The sequence below is a fragment of the Aotus nancymaae genome, unplaced genomic scaffold (assembly GCF_030222135.1).
Source record: "Aotus nancymaae isolate 86718 unplaced genomic scaffold, 86718_ANA_hifiasm-v0.15.2.pri h1tg000064l_1, whole genome shotgun sequence".
NCBI classification, from domain to species: domain Eukaryota; kingdom Metazoa; phylum Chordata; class Mammalia; order Primates; family Aotidae; genus Aotus; species Aotus nancymaae.
In genome coordinates, this window is record NW_026988479.1 from 10,836,389 (window position 1) to 10,856,898 (window position 20,510).

General features: G+C 47.8%; 1 protein-coding gene and 1 long non-coding RNA gene across 2 annotated transcripts in view; both read left to right on the forward strand.

Moving 5' to 3' along the window:
• SLC25A48 (solute carrier family 25 member 48) overlaps window positions 1–20,510 on the forward strand; it is a 245,147-nt gene that overhangs the window by 164,751 nt on the left and 59,886 nt on the right. Inside the window, exon 4 of the mRNA XM_064366346.1 lies at window positions 4,733–5,132. The gene's annotated coding sequence lies outside the window, so the exon portion shown is untranslated. The remainder of the gene's footprint in view (window positions 1–4,732; window positions 5,133–20,510) is intronic.
• Window positions 13,966–18,765, forward strand: LOC135270611 (uncharacterized). Its single transcript, XR_010338752.1, has 4 exons — window positions 13,966–14,129; window positions 16,576–16,992; window positions 17,896–18,166; window positions 18,642–18,765. It is a non-coding gene; the product is annotated as an uncharacterized LOC135270611 (long non-coding RNA).

Sequence of the window (20,510 nt, forward strand, 5' to 3'; positions counted from 1 at the left end):
GCCATCCTCCAGCCGCAGCCTCCCGAAGTGCTGAGAGGACAGACATGAGCCACCATGCTTTGCCTCAGATGGACCATTTTGATGCCTTCTTGGCCCTGAGCAGATTGAATTCACTGGCCGGACTACATTCATTTTCCTCCCATGGGGCCCAGTTAGGTCTGGGAACACAATTCAGTTGTAATAGGAAGACAAAATGTCACTTGTTGCAACCAAATGTGTGGATTGTAAAACTCACATTAACTTTGCCGATTATTGTTTTGGTCTTTTTGTTTTGGACAATAGGCCCCAGCTGGCCTGTAAGTGAGCAAAGGCCCCACTAAAAGTTCCTCTCCCCAGCCTTTATGACACCAGTGCCAGTCCCCAAGAGAAGCACTTTTCCCAGCTCTTTGAGCAGAGTTTTGCCCAAGTTGGAATCATAAGGGAGGATGGAGTTTCTTGGAACCAATCAGACCACCAGTTACTGTGGCCCCAACAAATGCTGTGGCTTGACCTTGCTGCCAGCTGTACAGCCTCAGGTGATCCAGGAGTGCTGTCAGCCCTACTACCTGCCCGGGTAACGCTACCTCAATTCATAGAGGCCTAGCCACTTCTACGAGATCTCCAATGTCCAGATCTGCCCGGACAAGAGCCCCAGCACCCTGCGGCTGCCCACCATCCTGCCCACGCTCTGCTCTGCACTATTCTCTCGCTATAGCCCCCACAATTGGGACCAGTCCAACCAGCTGCAGGTGCGTGGGGCCGAGGCCTCTCGGCTGTGGGCCAGTCAGCTGACAGATGACTCCATGAGGCTCTTGCAGGACAAGGACTAGCTGATGCACCAGATGCAAGAGGGCACTTTTGGGAACCTGGGCCAGAGGCTTTTGGAAATTGTCTTCTGGAAGTGAGAGCTGAGCAATGAGCTGGACAGTCTTCTGACTGAGAACCAGAACTTGGAGATGGTCAAGAGGCAGCTGGAGTGCATGGTCGATGAGGTGAACTGCATGTTGCAGGCAAGTGCAGGGGCCGGGACAGGGCTGTGGCCATGTGATGGGGATACTGCATGCTCATTCCGCTTGCCTTGACTGAAGATCAAGGTGGCAGGCACCTTGCAGGTTGGTTTGAGCTGCATCATCCTATATGATCAGTAATACAATCTTAGTCAATTCAGGATAATCCCAGTCAATTCAGCGTTTCTTGGGCTGAATAGAATTTCCTTTTCTCCTTGAGGCTACATCAAAGTTGTAGGGGGTTCATGAAGATATTGTGTGCATACTTAATGCATGCCTGAGCATGTGTGTACGTGTGTGCATGCATGAGCATCTGTGTGTTGTAGTCCTTACAGCACATACTTAAAATAACTGCTTTATTTATTTATTTATTTATTTACACAGAGTCTCGTTCTGTCACCCAGCCTGGAGTGCAGTGGCACGATCTTGGCTCACTGTGACCTCCGCCTCCTGGATTCAAGCAACTCTCCTGCCTAAGTCTCCTGAGGAGCTGGGATTACAGGCACCTGCTACCACACTGGGCTCATTTTTGTATTTTTAGTAAAGACAAGGTTTCTCTATGTTGGCAAGGCTGGTCTGGAACTCCTGGCCTCAAGTGATCCACCTGCCTTGGCCTCCCGAAGTGCTGGGATTACAGGCATGAGTCACCAAGCCTGGCCCATAGCTGCCCTATTTTTCCCCATAATACTTAACATCCTCTAACATGCTCTATACTTGATTGAATACTAGAATATAGGATAGTATCCATCAAGGCAGAGAGTTTTGCCTGCTTTGTCACTGATGTATTCAAGACTGCTATTCAGTGCAAGGCATCTGTATGTCTGTGTGGGCCCATAGCAACCAATGTTGGTGCTGATTGATGTTGTTTACACTAAAGTTTTGAATGTATTCCCAGCCTAGGACAGGGCAAAGCACAGAGTAAGCATTCAGTAAATACCTGTTGAATAAATGAGTAAATATCGAAATGTGGACTGCGCACGGTGGCTCATGCCTGTAATCCCAGCACTTTGGGAGTCCAAGGCAGGTGGATCATCTGAGGTCAGGAGTTAAAGACCAGCCTGGCCAACATGATGAAAGCCCATTTCTACTAAAAATACAAAAATTAGCTGGACGTGGTGGCGCATGCCTGTAATCCAAGCTACTAGCGAGGCTGAAGCAGGAGAATCACTTGAACCCTGAAAGCAGAGGTTGCAGTCAACTGAGATCATGCCACTGCACTCCAGCCTGTGCCACAAAGCCAGAGTTCATCTCAAAAAACAAAACGAAACAAAACAAATCAAAAAACAAAAAACTAAACTAAATGTGGACATTCCTGACATTTCCTTGGTCTCCCAGCCTCCAGTCATCTCCCTGCTCTTTAGGACTGGCTTTTGGCTGCATGTAACAGATCCTCCACAACAGTGGCTTAGCTAAACAGGAATTTATTTTTCTGTCGTAAAGAAAATTTCACAAGGAGACAGATCAGGCGGCTGCAGCCTCAACTTGGTGCCAGAAGGGACCCAGGCTCCTCTCTTTCTGCTCTGCCACTCACAGCATGTGGTTTTTGTCCTACTGTTCCCAAGGAGGTTTCATATTTTATGTTGCAGGTACCTGTGTGCCAGGGGCCTCTTGGTATTCTCATTAGAGGCAGGAAGGCAAGGGTAGAACAAAGAGCAGAGGCATCGATGGGCGTCCATCGCTTTTCATCAGGGAACATCTTTTCCAGGACTGTCGTGTGTTTCCATTTTTAGCCTGTTTGCCAGCAGTCGCGTGGGCTTTCTGGCTGCAGAGGGGTCTGGATAAGTGAGTGTTTCTCACTGCAACCAGGAGAAAATCATGGGAGGGGTTAAGTGGACACTGAGTAAGGAGCCAGCAGCACCTACGGGAACTAACCTTGGGCACACAGGACGATGATTGGCTGCTCGCTGAAGTGTGTGGGGAGCTCAGGACCTCCTGCCTAGATGGCTCCTGCAGCTGCAGGGGCTTCTGTAGGAGCAATCCTGCCTCAGGACCCCCCAGGAGACATGGGATAGGGATAGATTTCCACTACTCTGGGATTTCCAAACCCATGGAATGCAAGGAGCAGGAGGAGGGGTCCTCTGTTTCCCTGTCCCTGCCCCCAGATTCTCCCTGGGAAGAAGGATGGCCAGGGCTGCTTCTCAGAGCAGGAAATCTGTCATTTGTGACATGGATGAGCCTACAGGATATCACGTAAAGTGAAATAAGTCAGGCACGGACAGACAAATATCTCACGATCTCATATACATGTGGCGTCTAAAACAATTGAGTTCATAAAAGCACAGTAGAATGGTGGTTACCAGAGATTGGGGGTGGGGGATTGGGAGATGTTGGTCAAAGGGCACAAAATTTCAGTTCATCAGGAAGAATAAGTTCCAGAGATCTGTTGTATAACACAGTGACCATAGTTAATAACAATATGTTGTGTTCTTGAAAATCTGAGATTTTAAGTGTTCTCACCACAAAAATAAGTATGTGAGGTAACACACATGTTAATTAGTTCAAATCAGTTCAGTGTTTCAAAAAATACATGTAATTTTAAAACATGTTTTACATGATACAACATATATCATTTTTGTCCATTAAAAATGAGTTAGTAATTTTTTTAAAAAAATGCAAGAAAAATGCCATAAAACAAAGACACTGGCCTGTCCCAATTTTTCCTTTGTTAAAATTTGCCTGTTTAAATACTAATATTTAGGTCAGGCACAGTGGCTCATGCCTATAATCTCAGCACTTTGAGAGGCCAAGGTGGGCAGATCACCTGAGATCAGGAGTCTGAGACCAGCCTGGTCAACATGGTGAAATTCCATCTCTACTAAAAATACAAAACCTAGCTGGGTGTGGTGGCATGGGCCTATAATCCCAGCTATTTGGGAGGCTGAGGCAGGAGAATGGCATAAATCTGGGAGGTGGAGGTTGCAGTGAGCTGAGACTACACCACCGTACTCCAGCCTGGGTGGCAGAGTGAGACTCCCTCTCAAAAAACTAAACAAATAAATATGAATATTTAAGGAATTTTACTTACCAAATTGATTTTTATTTATTTTATTTTTTAAGCATTTATGAGTACATAGTAGATGTATGTATTTATGGGGTACATGAGTTTATGGGTACATAGTAGGTATATATATTTATGGGGTACGTGAGATATTTTGATACAGACATGCCATTTGTAACAATCACATCAGGGTAACTGGGGTATCCAACCCCTCAAGCATTTGTCATTTCTTTGTGTTCCAAACATTCCCATTTATACTTATTAATTTATTTAGAGATGGAGTCTCACACTGTTGCCCGGGCTGGAGTATAATGGCTCAATCTTGGCTCATTGCAACCTCTTCCTCCCAGGTTCACACAATTCTCGTGCCTCAGCTTCCTGAGTAGCTAGAATTACAGGCACACACCACCACACCCGCCTGTTTTTGTATTTTTAGTTGAGACAGGGTTTCACTCTGTTGGCCAGACTGATTTTGAGCTCCTGACCTCGTGATCTGCCTGCCTCGGCCTCCCGAAGAGCCGGGATTACAGGCATGAGGCACTGCGCCCAGCCCCTCTTTTAGTTATTTTTAAATGTGCAATAAGTTATTGTTGATTGTAGTCACCCTGCTGTGCTTAAGGTTTTTTTAAGCAAATTAATTTATAGACAAACTGTAGGTAACAATAGTCCTAGTGATAGGTGGAATTGTGAGAAATTAGGACAGGAGCACACAAATTACTGAACTTCAACTCTGTTTTTGTCCTTTCAGCCCTCATCCCTCCTGTTATATTTGCATCTTCTCTGTGCACCTCCATCCCTCATGTCTTCCTAGGGCTCTCCAATGTGTCTGGCCCTGACCAAGCCCTTTGCTCTAAGGGTGGCTTGTCTACAATGTCTTTCTCTCTAACATCCAGTTCTAACCCCTTCGGGGGATCCAAGGACTTCTGGAGGAGGAGGTGACTTCTGGGGCACAGCAAACCAAGATGTGTGCTCCCAGAGCTGACTTGGAAGCAGCCCAGCCCCTCTGCATCCACCCCAGCTGCCCATGTGTACCAGGCAGTGGGAGGGACAGCCACTGCCAAGTTGCCAGCCTGTCCTCTGCTGGGTCTATGTCAAGAGTGAATGAAGTGGGAAAACCAGCAGAGCAGTGTGCCCTGAAAGAGTTAAAGGTGAGTACCAGCTGCAGGTGGAGGCGAGGCAGCTGTTTCCAGGGGTAGCTGGTGCCAAGGGCTTAGCTATGGGCCCCAAGCCCCGTAAAACTCAAGCCTCCCTTTAATTATGAGAAGGGCCCCTGGGCTTGTTGGGATACCAGTTATGTAATCTTATAAGAACATAAAGCTGATTTCTTTTGAAGACTCCTGGCTCAGTGTGTCCACCAGCTCCCTTGTGGAGGTGCCCAGCTCCTGGCCTTGCTATCTAATGCCACCCACCCTTTGCCATCTCCCAAGGCTCAGAACTCACATAGGGAAGCCACAGGCTAAGAGGGGCCTCAGAAGTGATGGGATGAAGTCAGAATTTTAGACAAAGAAGACTGGCAGCAGCTTGGGTTGGGGGAGTGTTGAAAGTTGGGACCAGCTGAGAGAGGCTGTAGTTGTCCACAATCAGAGTGAGAGTGGGAATGAGAGTGGTTGAAGACAGGGCCAGAAGTGGACCCCAGAGAAGGAACAGCACACAGTGACACAGAGACTGTGCGCGGGGATCCAGGTGACACTGTCTGATAGGTGAGAGACGTCAGGGCCACAGCTGGGGCAGGGGTAAGGAGAGCTGTAAGACCCTTGAGGGGCATTAGTGTGGTTACTGTGACCAGTAACTATTAGATACAGCCATGGCTGTGATTTGCCAGTGTTGAAAAGTAGACATTACTCTGAAAGTCTGTCCTTCTGACATGACAAACTTCTTATCTGAATTGGAAAAGAGAGTTGGTAAGTAGCTCATCTGGTAGTTGGGCAGAGAGGGAAAATTAAACACAACATCAGTCCTTTCAGGAAGAAATCCTGGGAGGGAAGAAGAGCAATGTTGGGAACAAGGAGAGAGAGAACTTTCCCAGAGGGTGAGCAGAGGGTGCTGTGCTGAGTGCAGCACCCAGGAACCAAGGCACCCGATGTGCCCAGCAACTGCACCAACCCCCCAGCCACTTTTGGGTGATGAGTGGTTGGAGACAGGGTCAGAAGTGGATCCCCAAGAAGGAACAGCACACAGGTGACGCAGAGTGTGCTATTCCTGTCACTCCAGGAAGAAGGAAAACATGAAGGGCCACTTTGACCAGAGGTACCCATGTGGTGGGTTTGGGGATTTTTTCCCCCGACATGGAAAACCAAGTTGCAGATAAGATGGAATCTGCACTGCAACTGAGCCAGGTGTTGAGAGTGACTTCTCACTGAGCCTGGGGTCCATGCCCGTAAGCACCATGGCCATGGGTGTCACTGCCTGGGCTTCTGCACCCTGGGCCTTTTCCATGCTCCATCCCTCAGCTGCCTCTGCTTGGGGACTTTTCCCTCAGATCCATTTCCTGAAGGTCCAGTCAGTTTGGTCGCAGTCCAGCCCTTCTGCCTCCTGCAGACAGCCTACTCTGATCACGCCAGCCTTTGCTAATCTCTGCTTTTTGAGATCTCCAACTGCACTCAGCAGTGCAGGGATCATGTGTTCCTGGAAACCCAGGACAGTAGGAATTTCAAACATCCTGCCTGCGCTGTTCTTACCTGCTTCTGCCAGGATGGGTCAGACCTGGCAGAATCCTGTTACATAGATGAGGTAGGAGTCATCAGAAGGGCTAGTGTCCCTCGCCTTCTAGATAGTGCAGTCTGGGCAGCAAGCATGCTTTTCCTGCAGAGCAGGGGCTAGAAGCACAGGCTCTGGAGTCAGAGGGAGCTGGGACCGGGCACCCAGCTACGCTGACCTCGATTGCCGCATCTCCAGGACAGGGGTCTGAATCCCTGGCCCTGGTGTGGAGAGAGGTACATGTGAATGTATGTTTAAAGTGCTTCCTCCGCACAGTTCCTAGTGCTGAGTCCCAGCTCCACCATTCTTCAGCCCTGGACAAGTCATCCCTTGTCTCAGCTGGATCATCCAGGCTGGTTGCTGGGCATGAAGGCCTAGTGAGGATTCAGTGAGGCCATGGGAGGCCACTGCCTTGTGAACTGGTGGGGACTCGCTGGGATGGGCCCACAGACTGCTGTGGGTTCTGCTAGCCCAGATACTAGAGCTGTGGGCCTTTTGTTCCTTCCCAGTTTGATTAAGTTTCATCTTGCACTGTGAATTGGTGCATTTCCTCCTGGTCTCTGCGCTGGCTGGGATGACTGAAGGCCTGCTATGGAAATCCTGGAACCCTGATTTTCACAGCAGCCGTGAGGAGGAGGTACTCTAAAGCAGTGGTTCCCAACCTTTTTGGCACCAGGAACAGTTTATCGGAAGACAAGTTTTCCACAGATGGGGGGAAGGCATGGTTGTGGGATGAAACAATTCCACTTCAGATCATCAGGCATTAGTTAGGTTCTCATAAGGAGCACGGAACCTAGATCCCTCACACGCACAGTTCACAATAGGGTTTGCACTCCTATGAGAATCTAGTGCCCCCACTGATCTGATGAGAGGTGGAGCTCAGGTGGTAATGTTTGCTTGTTGGCTTCTCACCTCCTGCTGTGTGGCCCAGTTCCTAAAAGGCCACGAACAGGTACCAGTTCATGGCCTGAAGTTTGGGGACCCCTGCCATAAAGGCATCGAAAGCTGCTTGCAGGTAAGGAAGACCATCAACCTCACAAAAAGGTGTGGGGGCTGCCTTTGAACTCTCTCTATGTGTGGGTAAGGTCAAAGGCTAGCACATATTGTGGAATAAAAAAAGCAAGTTGCACTGTGAGTTTCCCTTGTGTAAAAGTAGTTCTATTCATCCGTGTCTACAGTTGCACATGGACACAAGGGCAGGCCTGGAGCCACATTCACCAAGCCTGAAGGGATACGCCGTGCACCTGTCCCAGGCAGATATTCTCTGTCACCTGCATGTTCTTGCCATATCTGGTTATGACCTGTAATACAGATATTTAAACAGACTCATCTTTTTATTTTAAAAAATCTACTCACTCTTGTCCCAAGCAAAAGTATCTGAAAAATCATGGCTTAGATATTGTATTAGTCTATTTTCACACTGCTATAAAGATGCTACCTGAGACTGGGTAATTTATAAATAAAAAAGGTTTAATTGGCTCACAGTTCTACATGACTGGGGAGGCCTCAGGCCAGTTACCATCATGGTGGAAGGTGAAGGGAAGTAGGCAACTTCTTCACATGGTGGTGGGAGAGAGGGCACTCACAGGGAAATCTGCTTTTTTAAAAACCATCAGATCTCATGAGAACTCCCTCACTATCACGAGAGCAGCATGGGGGAAACCACCCCCATCAGCCAATCACCTCCCACCAGGCTCCTCCCTCAACATCCGGGGATTACACTTCGAGGTGAGATCTGGGTGGGGACGCAGAACCAAGCCATACCAGATGTGGTGACTGTATCTTTTCTAACGTATATCACATTAATTTCCTATTAAAATAAAAACTTCACCTGTGTGTTATCTAAAATCATTTTTCATATAGTGCTTTTGGATAACTGGCAAAGTGATTAAACACTTGGGCTTCAGAACCCAACTACCAAAATTTGAATTAGCCCTGCCATTTGCTACTGTCTATTACTCAATAAATTCTTACCCTCTTTAAGCCTCATTTTCTTATCTTTACATAGGGATGATCATGGTACCTACCTGATAAGATTATCAAGAAAAAATAAAATAACCAATGAAGAATGACTGGTATATTTTCTGGCACTGAGTAACCACTCAAATTAATGAGACTGTTAAAAGTCGATTATTAGGGACTTTGCTTGTAGTCTTGGTGAGGTAATCGGTACTAGATTTGCCCTCCCACTATAAACAACAAGAAAACTGAGTAAAATAAGAAGCCACTATTTAAAGATGATGGAAAACAGAAAACACAGATCAATGAATGATTCAAGGAAAAAGAGAACAGATGAGGTGAGTCCTAAAATTACCTCGGCTTTCAACGTGAAGACACTCTTTAGAATGCAACAGAGTATTTGTCAATTTCACTGCACATAATTAGATCTCAATAATACCAACTAAAAAAGACATAAAAATCCCAAAACATTTAGAGATAAATTTAATATAAATTTATATGAAAGTGCAAAGGACCTAGATGTATTTTTGTTTATACTGTAAAAATATAAAAATGTATTTTAGAAAGAACTGGCAGACTGTCCTAACTATCAAGGAATGTAGTGAATTTATAGCAGTAGTGCTGAACTGGGGCCAGTTTCCCCCGCAGGGAACATTTGGCAAAGTTGGGAGACATTCTTCATTGTCATTACTCTGGAGGGAGGAGAGCAGTATGATATTGACAAGTAGGGGTAGAGACCAGAGATGCTGCTAAACATCCAATACTGCACAGGACAGTGTCCCACAACAAAGAATTATCTGGCTCAAAATACCAACAGTGCCAAGGCTGAGAAACTGTGGTCCACAATAAGGCAGTGACTAGAGACAGTGGAACAGAACAGAGAATCCAGGTATGAATCCACATGTATATCACTGATTTTTGACAAAGATGCCAACGTATAGCTGGATTCTCTGTTCTGTTCCTCTGATCTCTACTCACTGCCTTATGGAGGACCACAATGTATAACCAAGTCTATACACTGGCATCTTTCAAAAGACTTTGAAAGAAAAGTCTTTTCAGCCATTGGTGCACAATAGCTGTCCAAATGGAAAAAATAGATAAATCTTGCTCCCCAACTCAAATAGTGTCAATGAACTCAAATGGAATCACAGGCCTAAATATAAAAGCTAAAGCTATAGAACTTGAAAAAAAAAAAAAAAAAAGAAGAAATGTTCACAATCTTATGGCAAGCAAAGATTTCTTAGATAGGATACAAAAAAAATGAAAAAATTAATTAGATCCCATCAAAATTTAAAATTTCAGTTGTTTCCTAGAAATACTTTGTTAATAAAATAAAAAGTCAAGACACAACCTGGGAGAAAGCATTCACAATACCTATTTCTGACAATGAACTTGTATTTGGCATACACAAAAAGCTCTTACAACACAACAGTAAGACAAACAATCTTACAAGAAATGGGCAAAATGAAGATCATAGTGTGATAACATAAGTTCACTATGGCCCATTCTTCCCACTTACTATACCAAAAACTCTACACAAAATGAAAACACTAGCACCAGAGAACTCTAAAAACTAAAGAAAAACGTTGTGGATGAGAGGTAAAATTACTTGGATTTAGACAGTGATCCATGCAGGGGAGAGTTTCCCAGGTTCTCTCTCTATCTCTCTCTCTCTCTCTCTTTCTCTCTGCCCTCTGTCTGTTTCTGTTTCTTTCTCTCTCAGGTTTGCCCAGAGGGCACACTCCAATTACACAACAGCAATGCAGTGGTGGCAAAAGGATGGCTACTATAGAAGAAATCCCGTATTTCTGGTCGAATGAGTCAGGACAGAGACCCTGGAAGGAAACAGAACATGAGGACATCCAGGAGGGAGCGTAGCCAGAAAAGCAGTCCTCTAATTCTGTGAATAAATACTTACAAGTCTCAGCCTAACTCCTGAGTTATGCATGAGTGGGATAGACCTAAACCAGCATAGCAAAGCTTTCAGAAAGAACTAAACTGAGATTTAAACCATGTGTAATCTTTTTGGCCTAATTGCTCAATAATGCATGCAAAAAGCAGATCCAAATGAATACAGTGAAAGCTTAGAGAACTGAGATTTGTACCACTGTATACAAAAGGCAAGACAGAACTTGCAGCTCAAACCCAACTAAATTGATTGTCTGATAAAGCTAAAACATCAACTCTCTACAGAGGATTATGTACCCGACCCAAAGTCTACATAAAATGATTTTCAAAATGTCTAGGACAATCTAAAATTACCCAGTATACAAATAACCAGAAAAATGTGACTACTTCTCAAGGGAAATGACAACAAATATCAATCCCAACGTGTGCCATGTGTTGGAATTATCATCAAAGACTTCAAAACGCTGTTATGTGTATGTTCCATGAGGTTAAGAAAAACACATTTGGCATGAATAAAAATAAGTTCTCAATAGAGAAATAGCATCTATAAAAAAAAAAAACCCAAAAATGTTAGGACTGAAAAATACAAAATCTGAAATTAAAAAATTTCACTTGATGATTTCAATAGCAGAATGGTCATGTCAAGAGGAAAGAGTCTGTGAGCTTAAAGATAGATCCATATTATTTACGCAATCTGAAGAACACAGAGGAAATATTAAGAAATAAATGAGCAGGGCCTCAGAGATCTGTGGAAACACATTAAAAAAAAATCTAACATACATGATGCTGGAGTCCCAGAAGGGGAGCAGAAATAGGCTAAAGAGAAAAAATCTTGACAAAACGAAGGAAGACTTAAAGCTTCCTAAATGTGGTGAAAAACGTAAATCAATGTACTTAAAAATGTAAATGTACTTAAGAGGCTCTGTAAACCCCAGAAAAGATAAGGTCAATGAAAACCATGCCTAGACACATTATAAAGTGCTAAAAACCTTATCCACTACCACTTACAAAGGATAAAGAAAAACATCGTCAAAACAGCTAGAGAAGAATAACGACAGGGGTCTATCCATGCAGTGGAATAGTGCTCAACAAAACAGAACAAACTATTCATTCATGCAACAGCACAGATTACTCTCAAAAGCATTATGCTGAGAGAAATCACATAAAAGTCAACACTTCTGATTCCATTTATATAAAATTCTAGAAAATGTAAAATAATCTAGAGTGACAGAAGATCGGGGGTTGTCTGGGGAAGGGAATGGAGGGAAGATGGATTGTAAGAGTGAATGAGGAAATTTTGGGGGTTGATAGAAATATTTGTTATCCTGACCATGGTAATAGTTTCTGAGGTGTGTACATAGGTGAAAATTGATCAAATTCTACACTTTGAAACTATGTAGCTTATTGTACTTTAGTTATAACAATCAAGTTATTAAAATGGGGGAAAGATGCAGACACTTAAATGAAAATATACAAATTGGCAATATACACATATAAGAAATGCTCAACATCACTAGGCATCAAGAAAATGCAAATGAAAACCATCACGCTATCTATACCCCCGCGAGAATGGCAAAAGTTAAAAAGTGGTGTTAAAACTGTGAAGAAACTGAAACTTTTACACATTACTGTTGGGAATGTAAAATGAATATATCATTTTATATGCCATAAAGTGAAAACAGTTTGGCAGTTTCTTATTTAGTTAAACATACACTTACCATGTGATCAGACTACTCAAATCCTAGCTATTTACCTAAGAGGAGTGAAAACTATACCCACTCAAAGACTTATAAGTAATTATTTCTAGCAGCACTCTTCACAACAGAAACAACTAGCTGGTACACACAGAAGATGGATAAGCAAATTGTGTTACATCACATAACAGTATACTACTCCTCAATAAAAAGGAGCAAACTATGCCACAAAAAGGATGAATTTTAAAAACATAGTGCTGAAAAACAGAAGCTCACTAGGCACAAAAGCACACGTGCTGTGTGATTCCATTTATTCTAGAACAGGCAAGATGAATCGCTAGTATCAAAAAGCACATCAGTGGTTGCTTGGGGTTGGGAAGCAAGGGAGCAGATTAACTGAAAAGAGGCATTTCTATGTATTAATTTCCAGGTTGTTGTTTGGTGTATAGATTCATGAACAGTACATTTTATGGTATATGTAAATTAGCCCTCAATGAAGTTGAGTTTTTAAATGGTGATGATACAACATGAATTAAATTTATATAAACTAAAGAGATCAAAATAACACGGTATTGCTACAAAGAGGGACAAAGAGACGGATACAAAAATAAATTATAGAAAAGGACTTGAGTTTGTAATAGTTCAGAATTTAGAATGTGTCTATTTTGGTATTTCAAATCAGGTTGGGGAAAAATAATTTATTCTTAAATGATGTTGAGTCAAGTGACTATTCAAAATATAAAATAAAATTGGAGGCGTATCTATTACCACTTGCCAAAAATAAATTCTATAAGAAAGAGAATGACCCAGGAGTAGATGGGCCCCAGGGTCTGCGGGCACAGGGTAGAGAGATGTGGAGAACTGGAGATGCTGAGCCTGGAGAACCCAGCTGGGCCACTTCTGGCTTGGAATCCAGTCCTGGGGAAGCCCAAGGGTCTGGAGATGTCCCAGCCTTGTGACCTTCAGTGGCATTTCAAGGCTCTCTTGCCTCAAGCCCTAAGGCTGGAAACTAACTCTGGATCCCCTTTTTCAGGCTGTTCACCTTCCTGTCCCAGCACTGAGGCTCAACTCTCCAGTCTGCAAAATGGCATGACAGTGGAACACTTCTTGACTTGAAGGTTTGTGGAGAGGACCACATGGCACACCACGTGGGAACTGCCCTGGGCGGTAGCTGACACTTAGGAGCACCAGGCCTGGGAGAGGATGTGGGGATGGTGGCTCTGTGGGAGAAAGCAAGTGTCCCACATCATCAGCCCTCTCATGACTGCTCCACTTCTTCTTGTGTCCTGCCAGCAAGTGACTGGAGAAGAGCCACAGAGGAGAGGCAGCTGAAAGCTAGTGACAAGGGCAGAGAATGATGTCTTGGCCACACCCCGAGGGGACTGAGGCACCCCAGAGAGGGACTTGGTGGAACAAATCCTTGGGGCCCTTCCTGACCCATCCACTGGGGACGCTGAGTCACTCTCACAGTCTCTGGGCAGAAGTTCCCGGTGAGCTCACTGGCCCCCATTCATGAAGAACTGATCAGATTTCAGAAGATGTTTGAATTCTCTTTGTTTCCACTGTGTCTCCCGGGGAGATATGGATTAAGCTGAATTAAGAGACAGGTGATGATCACAGGTGTTGGATGCTTGGGTGGAGTCTCCATGGCAACAGAGCCATCTGGCTTTCTCGCCTGGCATCAGGCTTTATGACTTCATGGTGGTGTCTTCTCTCAGCAGGCAGAGGGGGATTTGCCAAGGTGAAGAGGTGGCTGGGAGGAAGAGGACTGCTGAGGGAGGCTTTGTCTTTTTAGCCAGAGTTTGACAATTAGGCTTCATCGTGTCTTGACACAGTGCTACTGCTGACCCCAAAACAGGACGCAGGAGGTGGCGCTTACTAGAGACCGTGAGTGACATTGTGCATGTGCCATCTTGCTGAGGCCTCCCAGGGGAATTCAGAGGACACCTGGCCTCCTTCAGTCCAGGACTCACTGTTGAAGTGGAGCCGGGGCCCTGGCAGGAAAAAATGAGGTATGGGAGGGCCGCTGGCGCGCCACAGGGAGAGTCTGTGCTGTCCAGCGCCCACTGGATGGCAGGAAGTGTAGGGCCTTAGGTGAGCCCCACCACAGAGCAAACCTCATCCATGGCAATGGGGCTGTCTCCCCAGGCCACTCACCAGGTGGTGCTGGGAGAGCCCTCAAGCCTGTACCAAATCTCTTTATCCCCACAAATGAGCCATCCAACAAACCTGCACCTGTTAGTGTCCTAGGGCTGCCAGAACAAATTAACACAAATGTGGTAGCTTAAAACAATGCACATGTATTCTCCTGCAGTTCTGAAGAAGTTTGAAATCAAGGTGTCGGCAGGTTGGTTCCTTCTTGGGGGCTTGGCAGGGGAATCTGCTCCCCGTGCTCCCTCCTAGCTTTCAGTGATGACGCAATTCTTGATGTGCCTTGGCTTGCGACAGCGTCACTCCAATAGCTTCCTCCATTGTCACGTGACATTCTCCCTGTGTGTCTGTGTCCAAATTTCCCTCAGCTTATAGGGACACATCGTGGGACTCAGGGACCGCCCTAACCAAGTGTGACCTCATCTTACCTTGATTGCATCTGCCAAGATCCCGTTTCCAAATAAGGTCACATCCATGAGTGCCAGGGCTTAAGACCTGAACATGTTTTATGGGGGACACACAACAACATATGATTCACAGTGAACAGAGCACAGGCTTCAGAGTGGGTCAGACCTGGGCATTGCTATTTAGCCTGTCCCATCTCCTTGGCACAGCGAGGTTGGAAAGGCGAGTCTATCCCAGTGGGCTTCCTAAGGATTACCTGAGAGAGAGGATCATAGAGCTCTGTGGAGTGTTTGGGAGTGGTAGAGACTCAGCAAAGATGGCCCCGAGCTGGGTCTCTGGGACTTGGAGGAAGGAACTTGGTCCCAGCTTATCAGAAACTGGCAGTTTATGGGCCAGCAGGCACTTACCAAGGGGTCTGGCTTAGGACGGGGACCTCAGTGGTCAGGCTGCCTGCAGGGAGTTGGGGGAGAGCATGGACCACAGGAACATGTTTCGGGGTGGGGATTCAAGGCCCAAAGGCTAGGGTGGGAGTTGGGAAGGCCAGGGTGGGAGTCAGGAAGGCTGGGGGACAGGCTACCATAGGTTCTTCCATGAGCCCAGAGTCCACAAGTGGAATGGCCTGGGGGTTTCTCAGGATCAAAGGAGCCCCCTGCCATGTTCCTGATGGGCTCTGGGTCTGGGCCTGACAGGCAACGTAGGAATGAACTGGCTTTTCACTACCAGGTACTCCGAGCCATGCATCTCCTCTGGGCCTAGGAATTAATTCCTCATTCCACTTCCCCATCATCTCCCCAAGACGTGACTTCTCCCTCCTATCACCATGGAGTCTGCTAAAGACTTCCTTCCTGGCCGAGATGTTCTCTTTTTGTCTACCTCTTTCCTTCCTTCCTACCCTTTTTTGCTTTCTTCCAATACTTAGTGTCTACCATATGCCAGGGTTTTTCTAGGCCTTCGGGACATAGAAGTGAACTAGACAGATGGGCCCTGCCTTGGTGGAATTTGTAAATAACAGGATGAGAGATATTAATTAAGAAACCACACAGTTGAATGTTTCACAGCAGAGGAACAGGTGCTCTGAATGAGGGGTGTGAAGGTGGCGGCAGTCAGGAAGAAGGTGATGCCACTAAGCCAGGCATGTAAGGGAAGTGACCTTAGACAAGCGCTGAGGAAGTCACCACATAGGACAAAGGAGAGGAAGAGTCTCTGGGCAGGAGCATTACCCCATGCAGGGGCCCCGTGGTGGGAGGATGCTTGGCGAGTGAGACGGACCAAGAGAGGCTGTGTGGCTGGAGTGGACAAGAGTGAAGGGAATATGAGGTGAGTCGAGAGCCAGCAGAGTAGTTGAAGAAGCGTTAGTTGAGTGCCTGTTATGAACCAGAGGCACCAGACACACAACACAGATCAAACCACCCCACACGTAAGGCAGGCGGACCAGAGCCCCGGAAGAGCATTCCAGTGATGAACTGATCTGGAGGAGGGAGCCTGGGGAGGCTGGGGCTGGGAAGGCTCTTCTGAGCTGAGAGTCCAGGAGCAGATCTTGGCACAGGCTCTAAGGCAGGGCCAAGCTTGGTGTGACTGGGGAACGGTAAGAAGGCCTGTGCACTTGAACAATCTAACCATGGTTGAGGGCCATTGCTGGCTTTTCACAGAAGAGAGCCACAGTCAGGTTTGGGCTTTGTAAGGCCCTTTCTGCCTGCAATGTAGACAGGGACTGGAACAGCTGGCGTGGCTAGGAAGTCAGGGTACAGTACCAGATGAAACACCCTTCTCTTCGCAGATGTCCCAGAAGAACTGTGAGGCTGAACCCGGAGCCCCAACCTCTCCTAGCCTCCTGGAGGAGGATGACCCAGGGCACCTGTCCTGCCAACAGCAGGCCACCAGTTCAAGGGACAAGAAGCCTCTAAGCTCCCTCCACCTTTCACATAGGGCCCAGATGGCCTTGGAGTACCTGCCTTTCTTCCGCACCTATGGGTGCCTCCTGGCAGAGGAGGGGTTGGTCCTGCAGCCCAAGACACCACTCCAGGAGGACTCAGAACTGCTTGGTGGGTTCTTCCCTTACTACCGCTCTGAGGAGGAGGGTTTGCCCAGCCTGGCCCTTCCTGGCTGGTCACACAGGGGCTCCCAAGACCCACCCACTGGGAGGGAGGCACAGGCTGGCTGCTTCTGCAGGACAACAGTCAGGGACAAATGCTCTGTGAGTTGAGGAGGCCATGGGGGTGGGTGGGGGGAGCAGCACCAGGCCCTACATCCTTCAAACCTCTCTGTCCTGGGGCCCAGACTCTAACGGGTCCCTAGACAGGCCCCTCTCAGGGCTGCTGGGGCTCTTGGAGCAAGGTGTCACTGGTTTGGAGCACAGGGACTCCAGGAAGACTGTCCTGTTCAAGCCCAGCTTGACCACCATGGAGGAAAGTGGCCTGGGGAACATGGTTTCCTTATAAGAAGAGAATAGCAGCAGCAACAATCGAGCCATTGTGAGAATTACACACAACCATGCGCCCAAAGTACTAAGCGTGACGGTGAGCTCACAGAAACATTTATTTGGTCCTTGTGACTTGCTAGGCTCTCAGACAAATGTTTGCATTAGCATCATCTCATTTAATTCTATTAGTAATCCTATAAGATAGGCCCTGTAATTCCCATTTTATGAATGAGAAAATGAGTCTCAGAGAAGTTAAGTGACTTGGCCAGGGGCACATAGCTAGCAAGTAGCAAACCTGAGATTTGACCCGAAGTCTGTGCCCTTTAAGATTCCTGATCACCACTGTGCAGCTGGGCACTGTGGCCGTGACTGCAAAGACAGGAGGTGAGGTGGGTGAGTTCTAATCCCAGACACACCCCTCCCAGCAGGGTGCCCCTGGATGCGTGAGTGACATCGCTGAGTGCTTCCCGGGCTATAGAGCAGACATGGGCCTGTCCTCTTCCGGGACTGCCACTGTGGTGTTGCAGGCACAGGCTGCTCCCGGGTATCCAGGTCTGAACCTGGAAGTGGGCTCGCAACTGGCTGACCCTCTTGTTCCTTCGGACCCAGGCTGCCTTGGCACACTCAGACCTCATCTCTGGGTCCTCACACTCACTGGGCTGCTGCCCAGTCCTGCAGGTCTCAGCAGGGTGTCCCCATGACAGTGACCTGGATGCCCCTCTCTCCAGGGACCATGGCCTTTATGCCTCAGGATTCGTGCCTTACTACAGAACCCCTGAGGAGGGGCTACACACTAGCCCTGGGCCTCCTGCCTCTCCATCTGGGAGCCAGGGGTCCTCAGGGGCTGCCCAGGCCTGGTGCAGTCACACCACAGGGAAGCCGGAGCTGACTGCAGCGGAAGCCACTGGAGAGCAGACCCCCGGCACCCACTGACCATCGAGGGATGAAGGTGACTAGGGGGAGGCTCCCGTGGGTCAGTCAGTTTGCCCTGGGACCAGAGCTGGCTTGGGACCCCAGCCCTCAGGCCTGAATTCTCTCTCTCTCAGTGCCCACAACCAGGGATGGGGGGCATCCTACCTCCCTGCCCAGCAGAGCCAGCAGAGCCAGTGGGAAGAGCCCAACCCCTGGCAGGGTCTCCCAGCCCCTCCCAGCCCACCAGGCTGCTCCTTGCCAGCATGAGGCGTCCCACTATGCAGGCCTGGGGTTTGCCTTTCTCCTCAAGGGGCAGAAGGGAGAAACTCACCCTGTGCCCCGCGTTCAGCCACTCCACATCCAGGAAGAGACCCATCCCACCCCAGGCTGCCACTTTCCCGTTCTAGCTGGAAAAACTGCCACGTGAGAATTGAACAGCCACACCAAAAGTGGCTTTGCAGAAGAGTGTCCTTCTTGCCCAGCACTCTGACCTCAGACCGTTCCTTTTGTAGCCTGTCCTAAGTGCAAACAGAGGGAGCAGGAGCCTCCTGAATGACTGAAGGGCGCAGACGCCCTGAAGCTGGTTTTGTAAATAAATCATATCACTATAGAGGTTGGAGCTGGTGCACTAATTGGGTGCCTTGGAGTAATACTTGCAGTTTCCATTTACTGAGCATTTACTTTGTACTAGGTACCTTATAGAGATCAAGGATCATGGAGACACAATCCTTGGGTGTAGACACTGGTGTCGTCTCCATTCTACAGCAGAGTAAACAGGCTAAGCGAGGTTAAGTAGGGTGCCTGAGCTCACACAGCAAGCAAACAGCCAGAAACAGTGGAACTGGCATTCACACCAGCTCTGTTTGACCTCGGGCTGAGCCCTTCAGCACCTCCTCGCTACACTCTTCCTCAGTGGGTCTATGCACAGCAAGAGATGAGCCAGGTGCTCCCCTAGACCCAGGCCTCCCCTAGATCCATCCTACCCTCTCTTTTTCCTCATTGCCTCTGCACCTTTCCTTCCCCTGCCCCTGCCCTTGGGTGGAGCAGGTGAGGATGGTGACTCTGCACATGTCTGCTGGGCCCTACCTCCTTGGACCCTGTGGACCTGTTTTCTGGCCCTCAACCCAACCTCCAACCCCAGGCTCACCCGGCACGTGGCTGAAGCACCCCGGGATGTTGAGAGTATGTGCTTATCCCGCCCACTCCAGGCCAGACACTTAGATGCTGGCTCCTGTTTGAAACTCCTTTAGCACCAGCCACACTGACGTGTCCCACGTTCACAGCCTCTCTGCTCCATGGCACTGGTTTCGTGTCTCCTCCCTGGGTGTGGGGTCTTTGCTTGCTTTGACGCTCACACACCTCTGACCGCTGGATCCCGGCTCCTCCACCCGACGGCTGCTTGTCTGGAATGACATCACCTGCTCACCTGCTTCCCGAGGATGAGGATCTTGAGAAGGAGAGAGAAATCAATCCATCACACTAGAGTTACAACAAAGACATTCTTTTTAGAAAATCTGATTTTTACTATTTCCAAGGCACTCCTATGACTTCCTGTTGGGTTTGGGGATTCGGGGTTTGGAGTACGATAGGAGTATAAAGAAATTAAGGTACCCTTGCCAGGAAAACTCCTTGGCTTTGTTTTTGGGGTGAGGCCATTGGACTGTTCCCTTTTATTTTTCACAGGGCTGAGACTGGGCCTCATCAAAGAGCTGGCATCGGTGGGCCCTCACCGCCTCCAAAGGAACAGACGGGTTGGGAGATATCTTTGTGTATGGTAGAAACTAGGGCCACTCTCTCCTTGTGCAGCCCAAGCTGGGTCCGAGGCATGTCCCTTCTTCTCTTCCCGTGGGTGCACCATCCAGAACCCAAGTAGGGCTGGGAGCCCTGCAGCACGCTGTCAGCAGCCCCTTGGTGAGCTGGAGGAACCTCCCCTGCTCATGGGGCTGAAGAGACCCTCGGAGGTTTTCCATGCTGCAGAGATCTCTCGAGGGAGTAGTTTGCAAGAAGGATTTGGTGCAGAAGAGATTCCCGATAAGGGGCTGGCTTGGCTGGAAGGGCAGTTTGCTTCTGGCCCACCCACAGGCCTTGGCTGGGAGCTGTCCATGTACTGACCCAGACAGGAACACTCAGGACACACAGGCCATAACGATGGCGAGGCTTGACCTGCTGAGGTTGTTACCGTGTGCCCATCATGGTGCTGAGCACTTGACATGCATTGACTCATGGAGCGTGAGTTAAGTGTAGCTTGAGAGAGGTAGTTATCACCCCCATCACACAGATGAGGATGTCTAGGCGCAGCAGATTAAATGGCTCAGTGACTTCCTGCTGGGGAGGCTGAACTGCCTGCTCTCAGGCAGTGTGTTGAAGGGGATCACAGCCCT